This window comes from Bison bison, unplaced genomic scaffold (genome assembly GCF_000754665.1).
Source record: "Bison bison bison isolate TAMUID 2011002044 unplaced genomic scaffold, Bison_UMD1.0 scf7180017864371, whole genome shotgun sequence".
Lineage (NCBI taxonomy): Eukaryota > Metazoa > Chordata > Mammalia > Artiodactyla > Bovidae > Bison > Bison bison.
Window position 1 is genome coordinate 4,437,039 of NW_011494943.1, and position 12,150 is coordinate 4,449,188.

A 12,150-nucleotide genomic window follows, 5' to 3' on the forward strand; every position below is an offset into this window, starting at 1 on the left:
TCGCTGTTGCAGCACACGTGTTCTTTAGTTGCGGCATGTGGGATCTAGTTCCCTGACTACAGATGGAACCTGAGCCCCTGCACTGGGAGCATGGAGTCTCTGACACTGGAACACCAGGGGAGTTTCTAGAGTTTTTTTTAACACCAAATTTCTAATGGCCAGTTTTTTGTTTTTTAAACTTTCCAGTTTTTGCCTGCACTGGGTGACACATCCTCTTTGCAGACGAAAAGCAAAGGCTGGTGATCGTCCTGGAGTCTCAGGCGACCTGCACCCCTCTACCTGCAGCTTGTGGCTGGTGGGACACACCCTGGAGCAAAAGCCCTGGTATGCAGAGAAGGTTTGTTGCTTCCCTTTCACTTTTTTATTGGAAGACTTGTTCTGGCGGGAGGCGGGTACACACCTGCAGGGTTGGGGACTCTGACTAGAGCACAAGCTTCCAATGCTTATGATTTTCGTGGAATCAGCCTCCTCTTTGCAAGTTAATTCCAGAGTCACACCTCTAATCCTGGCCTGTCATCTCGCCGATATGTGTCCTAAGGGGTCTGGGGCAAGAGCATATAGATGTCCAACATAACCATTACTTCTGCTGGAGAAAAACAACTGCAAGGGCATGTCCCACATAGAGCGGGCATCGCTGCAGTCTGCTCACTGGAGGGACTGATGCCGAGGCTGAAACTCCAGTGCCTTGACCACCTGATGTGAAGAGCTGATTCACTGGAAAGGGCCCTGATGCTGGGAAAGATTGAAGGTGGGAGAAGGGGACGACAGAGGACCAAATGGTTGGATGGCATCACTGACTCAGTGGACTTGAGTTTAAGCAAACTCCCGGAGATGGTGAAGGACAGGGGAGCCTGGCGTGCTGCAGTCCATGGGGTCGCAAAGAGCCAGACACGACTGGGCGACTGGACAACAGCGTAGTTGCAGCCACTAAATCAGCGTGGGCCCCTCAGCCAGACCCCATGGGTGCCAGACCCCATGGGTGCCAGGTCAGGAGTGCGTTACAGGTGCAACTAAAGTGAAAAGAGGAAAATCACCCTTACTTCCCAAACATAAATGTATTTATAACGTTATTTATTTATTTATTCATTTGTTTTTGGCTGCGCTTGGTCTTCGTTGCTCTTCGGGACCTTTCTCTGGCTTCAGAGAGCCGGGGCTGCTCTGGTTGCGGTGCACGGGCTTCTCACCGCCGTGGCTTCTCTCGGTGCTGGGCACAGGCTCTAGGGCCCGCGGGCTCAGCCGTGGCAGCTCCTGGGCTCCGGAGCACAGGCTCAGTAGCTGTGGTGCTCAGTTGCTCTGAGACATGTGGGATCTTCCCAGACTAGGGATCAAACCTGTGTCTCCTGCATTGGCAGGTGGATTCTTTACCACTGAGCCACCAGGGAAGCCCTCTGAAACATTTATTTTTAACATGGCAGATAGTTCATAATAATATGAGCTACTAAGGCATGTGGAAGAAGCAAGAAAGGTCATTAGGATTAACCATCTTTGGAAGGTTTAAAGACTTGACACGCATCTCCAGGGCCAGGCTCTTCGTTGCCCACCCCCTTCCCTCTCTGGCGTGGGCCACACTCCTCCCACCTCTTCTGCTGCGTCATGTTGCTTCCCAAGGTCTCCAGTCACACATGTCCCGCTGTGTCCACTGCTTCCTCTGGACCCTGCTGCCAACATCCTTTGCTTGGTCCACCCAGCCCTCCAGTTCCACCTGACAGGCCATAGTCCTTGAACCTTCTGAGTTTGGTCTCTTTTTGAGGTTCTTTTTTAGTGCCCATAAGGAGCTTCCTCAGTGGTACTAGTGGTAAAGAACCTACCTGCCAATGTAGGAGACATAAGAGTTGCAGGTTCGATCCCTTGGTCAGCAGGATTCCCTGGAGGAGGGCGTGGCAACCCACTCCAGTATTCTTGCCTGGAGAATCCCCATGGACAGAAGAGCCTGGTGGGCTACAGTCCATGGGGTCACGAAGAGTCAGACAAGACTGAAGCAACTGAGCATGCACAGTGCCCGTAAAGCCCTGTGATTCTAGACCAGCAGTCCTCAACCTTTTGGCCACCGGGGATCGGATTCAGGGAAGACAGTTTTTCCATGGGCAGGGTAGGGGTTGGGGGCTGGTTTCGGAATGATCGAGTACATTGCACTTATTGTGCACTTTATTTCTACTACTACTACATCCGCTCCGCCTCAGATCAGCAGGCATTAGATCCCGGAGTTTGGACACCACTGTTCTGAGGCTCCACTCTTTCAAGCTCACTTCTGCTTGAAGGCAGAAATCAAGTCTAGGAATCCACAGCAAATACACATTTCCATCCAGTGGTAGACGTGAGTGATTTCTCCCCCAACAATGAACATACATTAATTTTGCATTCAAAAATCTTACTGTTATTTTTAGTTTACTTTCAAAATCCAATATCCGAATACACCAAAGTGCTTCTCTTGAGTTTTTTCTTTTTTTCTCTCTTTTTTTTTCTTCTTCTTTTCTTTTTTATACTTCTTTTTATCTCTTGACTTTGCAAACTCTTTCCCCCATTCCACACCCCTGGATTCACTAGGGCAATTTGTCTTTGAATTTGCCACTTGGGTTTTTTTTTTTTTTAATCAAAATGGATATGACATACTCATTGTGTCTCTACAGGTCAAACCACGGGACAGTGTGGCCAAGAATTCATTTCTGTGGGTGAATGGAAGGCCCATTTTTCATTTTCTTTGTGTTGGGGACTACTAACTTGATTAAATTTAGACCTTTTCCTGGCTAGGACCTAGTAACCCTCCAGCCATATTACAGTGAATTTTGAGAAACTTGGCCAAACATTGGGCTCTACCAGAATTTTACCTTTTTGGATTTCAGAATAAATAGGCCATCAGCAGAGCTGTGGATAACTTTTGATCACACAGGGAAGCACATTGTCATGGAATTTTTTTTCATATGTTAATATAATGATTTAATAAAGACATTTGGCACCGAAATAAGACTCTCAGAGACCAAGCATTCTGAACAATGAGAGGATTAAAATCAGCCTATAGGGGATATTAGCCAAAGTGTCTTTTCTGGCTTTGGTAAAACTCTTCCATCTGTTTAGAGATAAATTCATTATCCTTAACTAAAAATCCTCCTGAAATAGATGTGGTGGAAAAAAAAAGTTCAGCCTCTGTTATAAGACTTTCCAAGCAAGCTTAAAATCGCTTAGAGACAAAGAGGCAGGAGGGAAAAGAAAGGGCGGAATCTACAGATAACAACGGCCCGCCTTGGTGGTTTATCTGCAAAACAGCGCAGTTCGCAAAGTCTGGATCCCATTTCTTCGGAACTAAACGTAAATGTAGTGCCTGGAATGCTCCCAAATGAATAAATTCTTCGCTGATAATTTTTAAGTGAAGAAAGATCAACAGGATAGGAGTATGAGGGGGAGCTGTGGGCTGCAGAGTGTGTGTGTGTGCATGCATGTATGTGCGTGTGTGAGTGTGTGTACACGCATGTGCCTGTGGGTGGATTGGGGAAAATAGAGGATAAGTGAAAGTACTCAAATTTTCATCAGATGTGCCCGTCGGAGTGGGAATCCCCAAAACAAGAAAGGTATGCATTTCTTTGCATTTAGCTGGACATTTGGGAGACTGGTGGGCACATTGTTTTTTTCTTTTTCTTTTGGACATGCTGTGCTGAATTCTGTCTTTCTTGGAAAATGCCAGTAGGTTCATTTCCTCTAAAAAGAGCTCATGCTGACTACTTGCTCTCGTCTGTTCCTGGTCAGTTGTCCTGTCTTATCCTGAGGACAGCAGCCCCACAGACCCAGACCTCTCTTCCTTAAATCCGCTTCAGATCGTCTCTTTCTTTCTATAGGCTGATTTTCCTCCCTGGATGGTGCCCAAAATGATGCCAGTTTAGGGCAGGTAAGGGAATACACCATGGATCGTTTCTTTCTTTAATTCTCCTCCATCTCAGAAGGTCTGTTTTTAAAATTAATTTGTATTGTTGTAGTAGTTGATTGACAATGTTCTGTTACTTTCTGGGGCTTCCCTGGTGGCTCAGGTGGTAACGAACCTGCCAGCAGTGCAGGTGCAGCAGAGTGGTTCAGCTGTGCGTACACACACGTCCCCGCTCTTGTGGATTTCCTTTCCATTCAGTCAGCACAGAGCTCGAGTAGTGTTCCACATGCTGCAGTAGGCTCCTGCTGACTCGGTCTTACATATACTAGTGTGTGTGTGTCAGTCCCAGTCCCCCAGTGTATGCCTGCCTCTCCCTTTCCCTTTGGTAATCATAAGCTTGTTTCCTGCCTGTGACTCTTCATTTTGTAGACAAGTTGTCTGCGCCACTTTTTGAGATTCTGTATACAAGAGATCGGGAGAAGGCAATGGCACCCCACTCCAGTACTCTTGCCTGGAAAATCCCGTGGACGGAGGAGCCCAGTAGGCTGCAGTCCATGGGGTCACTCAGAGTCGGACAGGACTGAGTTACTTCGCTTTCACTTTTCACTTTCATGCATTGGAGAAGGAAATGGCAAGCCACTCCAATGTTCTTGCCTGGAGAATCCCAGGGACAGGGGAGCCTGGTGGGCTGCCGTCTATGAGGTTGCACAGTCAGACACGACTGAAGCGACTTAGCAGCAGCAGCAGCATACAAGAGATCTCATACAGCATTTGTCTTTCTCCACCTGACTCACTTCATTCGATATGACAATCTCTAGGCCCATCCCTGTCACTGCAAGTGGCATGTTTTCCCTCTTTTTATGGCTGAGTAATTTTGTGATGTCTTGCTGAGCACATTCTGAAACTTCTACAGTGATGGAAAGAGCAAAAATCTATGAGAGACCCGTGTTCACTCTCAGGATTGAGGTTACCAAAGGAGGAACAGTGATTTGTTTACATAAATCTGTCCACCAAGTCTTGAAAAGTCCTGCAAGGAACGAGATTTTTGGGGGGGGCCTGAGGTTCTCCTTTAGCTTCTTTGTTTGAAAAATGAAGGAAAAAGAAACGGCCGTGGAGTCTGCTCTTCCTTCAACCACTGGAAGAAAGGAAGAGTAGAAGAAAAAAGTTAACAAAGAAAGGACACATGTCCCTCCTCTTTCCTTCCCCTCTCCCAATCCATGGGCAAAATCTAATAAAGATGATTAAATTACATGTCTTTTCCTCCCATTGAAATCCACTGCATACTATTCAAATATTAGAACTCAGGAAATAAGGTCCCTCATGAAACCTTAGACGGCAACACAGGGGTCTGAGCTGGAGGTCTGCCTGACTGGGCAGCTCTAATTAAGAAATCACCCTGCTGAGCAGAACTTAATCTAAATAAAATATAAAAAGGAATTCAGTGAAAACCATTACCTCCTCCCCATACACCTCAGGAGAGCTTCCACTCCCCTCAGTCCTAACAACTTTCTCTCCCGGCACTGGGGAGCTCTGTGTTGCTCCGTGTGCTTGTGATACAATCAAGAATAAAAACCCAGCTCTTGAAGAGGAAGCTGGGTCTTGTGCCTGCCTCTTGCTGTTTGGCCAGACCTCCTAGGGGCCACATGCCGATGTAGTTGATGTTATTTTGGTTTGGAGGCGGGATAGGGGATAGGGAAGCGAGTAAAAAATCTGCCTGCAATGCAGGAGACACACAGGAGATGCAGGTTCAACCCCTGGGTCCGAAATATCCCCTGAAGGAGAAAAATGGCAACCCTCTCCAGTATTCTTACCTGGAGAATCCCCATGGACAGAGGAGCCTGGCGGGGCACAGACTGTGGGGTTAGCAAGAGTCGGACATGACTAAATGACTCAGCACAGTACAGTGCTCCTTATCAAAATATTTATGGCTCAAGATGGGAAAATTGGACTTCTTTTTCAAAGGTTAAACGAATGGAGAAGAGGAAAGAAAAAAGAGCAGAGGAAAGAAAAAGTAGTCCGAACACCCAAGCTAGGTACAGAGAAATGATTGAAAAGAAACGTCTTTCCTATCTCTAAGCATGGCTGCGGGATCTCTGTTTTCTCCACATGCCCTGCCACACCAGTATCAGGTTCAGGAATAAAGAACGGAGGATGTAAGGGGAAGTCTGGATATGATGCTTAGAAAACGTATTCTTAAATCGCTGTGGATTCTCATTCTCTATCTTAACTGTTGGTTATCTGAGCACTTAAGTCAACTTTCCGTTACTTTTGTAGACATTATATAACATCTTCTTCCCCTACCCAGTCACCAGCTGTGAGCCAGACTCATCCCAGAATGGGGGTGGGACCAGCTTCAGCTGAATAGCTTTCATGCTGACATTTGAAAGAACAAATTTCCAGCTATTGAACAAACCTAAATTCTACAGTTATTATAGAACCATATCGATCTCAAGAAATCTGTGTCTCATTCTCTGTGAGACACAACCGTGATTCATAGGAATGTAAGCTGGTACAAACTTTTCCAGTTTTTAGCATTCATTGTAATAAACAAGGCAGAGTGTTTTGTGGCAGTAACTGTTAACCACCAAAATGATCTCATTTACTCTGGTTCTAGAAATATCTTAACACTTATTAATACTTAATAGTTATTAATAGTTATTTAATAGTTAAATATGCCTCCAACAGCACCAGAACTCGGTAAGTGGTGTTTAAATCTTAATATAAGACGAAGTGCTTGGTTGCAAAAAAAATGATGGCTAAAACTATGTTTGCCCTAAAAGGAAAAATCTGAGTTCAAAGGTGACAACAATTTGCTAGTTACGTTAAGCTTAAACATTCTGATCTGGAAAACGGGGACAATAGCAATGTCTCATAAGGCTATTCTGAAGGTGGGCTGGGGCCTGGTGGGCTACAGTCCACGGGGCCGCAAAGAGTCCGACACGACTGAAGCCACTGAGCACGCACACGTGCAGGCAGGTTGCTTGTGACAGCCTGAAGTCCAATGTGAGTCAACCAGAGCCTCATTTAACAGCCTGTCTTCCGACCGGTTAAAGACAAGTGGTCCTCCAGTCCACAGAGCCCATCCAGGTAGGGACAGAAAGACACCAGTTCTGGGCTGTGGCCTCCATGACCATATTTGATGAAAGAGCAGTGAGAATACATCACTCTCATCTGAACAGAACTCAGTTACAAATATGTGATAAATGACTGAAAAATCTTCTAGTGGACCTCTCAACTTCAGGTGTGATCAGGAAGAGTGAAACAGGCGTGCGAGTGGGTGGACGAGTACTGGAGAGGAACCTTCTTCTCTTCCTGAGATTCAGTGTAAGGAGAGCTGCAGCCCAGGGGGCGTTCAAGGCTGATCCTGTCAAGCAGGCCCTTAACCTGACATCTGCAGATCTGGTCCAGTGATACGCACCACGTGGCGTCACTGTCACAGTTGAAAGACATGACGTACACCGTGTGATGGGTCCCATGGCTGGTGCATAGACAGCGTGGACAAACGCTTGACCCAAGCACATACCAGCTTCAGACCTACACTCAGACTCAACCTCCACTATCAGCTCTGTTGAAACAGTGCTACCCAAGAGGGCCAAACCTGCAGAAGGACAAGAGGAACGTTCTTGCAGAGCCAGTCTCCAGCTCATAGAAGGTGGTGAACTAAAACTTCACCATTTGCGTCTAAGTGATGGAGGGGAATGCTCCCTGTGGGGCTTTTAAATAACTGTGCTTTGCCCATGGCAGAATTCCCGGTCCTGAAGTTGCTTCCTTTCCTTATAATAACTGTCCACTAGGTAGCTTGTGGCCAGTGGGCTAAGAAACAGGCGGTTGGTGTCAGCCTCTCGAGATGCCAAGTGGAGAAGTTTTTCTCAGGTTTCTGGGTGGGTTTTGCAGCCAACACCCTTGAAAGGAAGCAGAGCCTGCATGCCACAGGCATCTGGGACACAAGGACCTACACAGTATTTTTGAAAAGTTCAGTATCGCTCGCCGATAAAGGGGCATTCAGTGCGGGCGAAGGCACTCCGCGGAGAGGGTGGAGACTGGGCTGCCAGGCGGTCCTAGGACAGCGTTTGCAGCCAGTTTTCTTTTTCCACCGTATCTAGAGTAGGTGCCAAGATAGCTGAAAGCTTTCGGGGACACCCATAGACACAGATAGGGTGCCCCCCACTCCCCCAACCCCTGTCTTTTCCATGGAACTTAGCAGCAGCGACCAGGGGCGTCATCACAGAGCATTAATTTTTTCCCTTGCCTGGTTTCCCACATTCTGTGACCACTACGGAGCATGCCAGGGAAAATATTGAGAGCCTAGGTAAACGAAGGGGAACCCAACATTCACCAGTCTGGCCTTAAAATAGCCGGCAGAACGCCCCCATCCTGGAGAATACACAGGCAGTGACTGTTAACCAGTGGGCCCGGAGTACCCGCCCACCCCACCCCACCAGCTCGCCGCGATGCCCGTGAAAGCCTATCTCAGAGACAGGATAAAGAATAAGCCTTTGCTGCCGGGTTGCCTTTGCCCCCAGCCCACACTTTTGGTGAATATTAATGAACGTGCAGTGACCTGACTGATGAAAAGCCATGCGCGCCACTGGGCCGGATGGGGACCTTGGGATGGGGTAGGGGGTTGGACAGAGCAGTCAGGCAGAGACAAGGGTGTTCCTGGAGGAGAGTGGAGGCTTGAGGAGCTGCAGAACGCTCCCCAGGGCTGGGCACCCCAAGCAGAAAGAAAAAATTGCCTCCGTATTGACTATTGGATGCGCCGGGCCACAGCTCTAGAACTTGACTGCTGTGTCGTAAGGCTGTGGATCATGGATAGAGTTTGTGAGGTGGAGAGGAACTCAACAGGAAGAATGTAGATAAAGAGCACAGAGATGGGGAGGAGGGAATCTGGGGGTGAGGATAAGGAAGAGTGCAGAGTATATGCTGTGTCAGCATAATAATTTCTAAGTGCTTTACATATAAAGTTGCCAGATTTAGCAAATGAAAAATGCAAGATATCCAGTTAAATTTGAATTTCAGATCAGTAACAAATACATGTTTTAGGATAATGTCCCCTGACATGTTTGCACAGAATTATATTTTTTTAATCATTTTTATTGGAAATATAACCAGCTAAATTTGAGTTTTAGATAAACAAAGGATAGGTTTTGTTATAAATATGTCTCATGCAACATTTGAGAGAGAATTACACTAAAAAGACTGGTGTTTATCTGGAACTCAAATGTAACTGGGTGTCCTGTGTTTTAGCAGCAACCCTACGGCCGTCCAGGTGTTGCTGCCTCAACCAGAATAAAAACCCTTGAGGGCAGAGACGGTTTCTGCCAGGTTCTTCCTGCAGAACCTAATGTTGCCCATTCCACGCACTATTCTGCCACAGAACACGGTACTGAAAGGCATAATCACTGGGGTACGTGTGCATGGCTTATCATGAGCCGTGCGATCTCAGGCAAGTAACTTAACCACCGTTTCCTCGATGTTCTTGCCTTCTAAACGGGAAAAACGATAGCTGCCTGCCTTAGAGAGTTGTTACAAGGAAACAGTATGGTTAAAGTACTAACTCTATTCTAGGCTCATGGAAAGTACTCAGTGAATGTTAGCTATTGTTATCACTATTATTATTATTGTGTGCTTGTGTGTGCTCAGTTGCTTCAGTCGTGTCTGACTCTTTGTGACCTTATGGACTGTAGCCCGCCAGGCTCCTCTGTCAATGCGATTTTCTTCCAGGGAATCTTCCCAACCCAGGAACTGAACATGCATCCCCTGCATTGCAGGCAGATTCTTTACTGCTAACCATGGAGGAAGCCCCAGGCTGAGCTCTAGACTCATTAAATTTTCTCACAGACCATGTTGCATTGAAATAATTGGATTTCTAAACATTTTATTCCCCTGTTTTGGTATGATTTAAGGAGATTTGCAGAAACATTGAATGCTTCACCAACTTAAAAATATTTCCTCCACCAACTTGAAATTCCCTCCAGTGAATCATTTTGATTATATCTTCCTGCTGCTGCTGCTGCTGCTGCTAAGTCGCTTCAGTTGTGTCCAACTCTGCAACCCCATACATGGCAGCCCACCAGGCTCCCCCCAGAAGAGCATAAATTGGTTCACTATCTTTGGAAGGTAATTTGGCAACAGCATGAAAAATTACAAATCACATTCTCTTTAAGTAGCAATTCAATTTTCAGGATTTTATCCTGCAGGAATATTTGAACATGAACCAGGTTATTTATTCCAGCATTGTTATGAGACCAAAATATTAAAGTGACCTAAATGCCCATCACAAGGGCATTAGTTAAATCTGTTATGCTATTAATGTGTGTGGGTGTTCGGTCTTTGTGTCTGACTCTTTGTGACCCCATGGACTGTAGCTGGCCAGGCTCCTCTGTCCATGTGATTTTTCCAAGCAAGAATACTGGAGTTGCCAGAGTTTCCTACTTCAGGGGATCTTCCTGACCCAGGGGTCGAACTCGAGTCTCCTGAATCTCCTGTATTGCAGGCGAATTCTTTACCCCTGAGCCACCTGATATGTTATTAATACATTGATAGAATAAATGTAAATTAATAAAGAATGTGGACACTTTCAATACCGACATAGAACTCTCTAAAATATGTTTTTTAAAAAGGACAAGGCACAAGAAAGCCTGTAAAATATCATGCCATAGTGTTAAAAATTAGAGGGGCTTCAAGGAGGTACCCGTGGAGTATGGGTTGAATTCAGTGCCATTCTTCCAAAGAGTCATAGTACAGAAGGGAGAGGTGTCACTTTACAGGGTCAAGACCTGGCAAGCACTGCAAGTTCACACCATCAGCGGTCAGTCTTGGGGAGAGTATGTCCCTGTGATGGAATGATGAGAACAGACTTCATCTCTTTGGTCGTCCTCCCGAAAACCCATAACCCGGGCAAGCCATGACAAAAATATTAACCCAACTCAAAATGAGGGACATTTTACAAAATATTTGACCTCTTCCAAGCTGTCAAAGTCATCAAAAGAAGGTAAGTCTGAGAAACTATCACAGGCGAGAGGAAGCTGAGGAGATACAACAGTTAAAGACGAGGTGGTATCCTGGGTGAGATCCAGGAACAGAGAGGACATTGGGGTGAAACCAGTCGAGTCTGACAGGCTATGGGTTTTGGTTATTAACCACGTGCTGACGTTGCTTCCTTGGTGGTGACGAGCGTACTCCAGGAATTTGAAGTTAACAAAAGAGAAAATGCGTGGTGGCCTATGGAGGGGCCCTGTGATAGCTTCACAAACCCCGTTTAAAGTTTCTAAAATAAAACACATAAAAATGTAAAGGGGTTAGAGAGCACATTGGACTGGCCAAAAAGTTCATTCGGGTTTCTCCATCCAATGTAAAGGAAAAATCCAACAGACTTTTTGGCCAGCGCGATCCAATGGCTTCCATGTCCATGGAACATTAGGCCCCAAACTGATGGTTTCCGTTGCCTCTGTAACTAAGAAGGATCCGAGTTATTGGAGGGGAAGATTTCACTGTACGCACTTTATAAAAAAATCTTTTTCCCTATATTGGAATATGGTCGATAACAATGTTGTGAGAGGTTCAGGTGCACAGCAAAGTGATTCAATTATACATGTACTTTCCTTTCCATATCTTTCCCCATTTAGCTTGTTACACAGTATTTATGTACAGTTTAATAATTTAAATTAAAAATTGTAAATTTACTACGATTTAAAAATACTACAATTGACATTTTACAAAAATAAAACAGGATTTTTAATCCAAGTTCTTTCTAAAAGATGCATTAGTTTTGAGTTGCATTTTTTTTTTTTTTTTTAGTAACCCATCAAATCAGATTCGGAGAAGGCAATGGCACCCCATTCCAGTACTCTTGCCTAGAAAATCCCATGGACGGAGGAGCCTGGTAGGCTGCAGTCCATGGGGTTGCTGAGGGTTGGACACGACTGAGTGACTTCACTTTCACTTTTCACTTTCATGCATTAGAGAAGGAAATGGCAACCCACTCCAGTGTTCTTGCCTGGAGAATCCCAGGGACGGGGGAGCCTGATGGGCTGCCGTCTGTGGGGTTGCACAGAGTCGGAAATGACTGAAGTGACTTAGCAGCAGCAGCAGCAGCAGCAAATCAGATTCCATAATGCAGCAGATCAGCTCCCAAAGAAGTAATTAACTTGGATTAATTTTTCATATTAAGAAGCGGTTGGCCCCAAAGTACAAGGCTTCAAGGACAATGGTACTGGGAATATACAAAGGGAAAGAAAGCCTTTGATAATGGTCTGAATGCATGGTTTTGCCCAAGGACACACTGAGCACCCAGG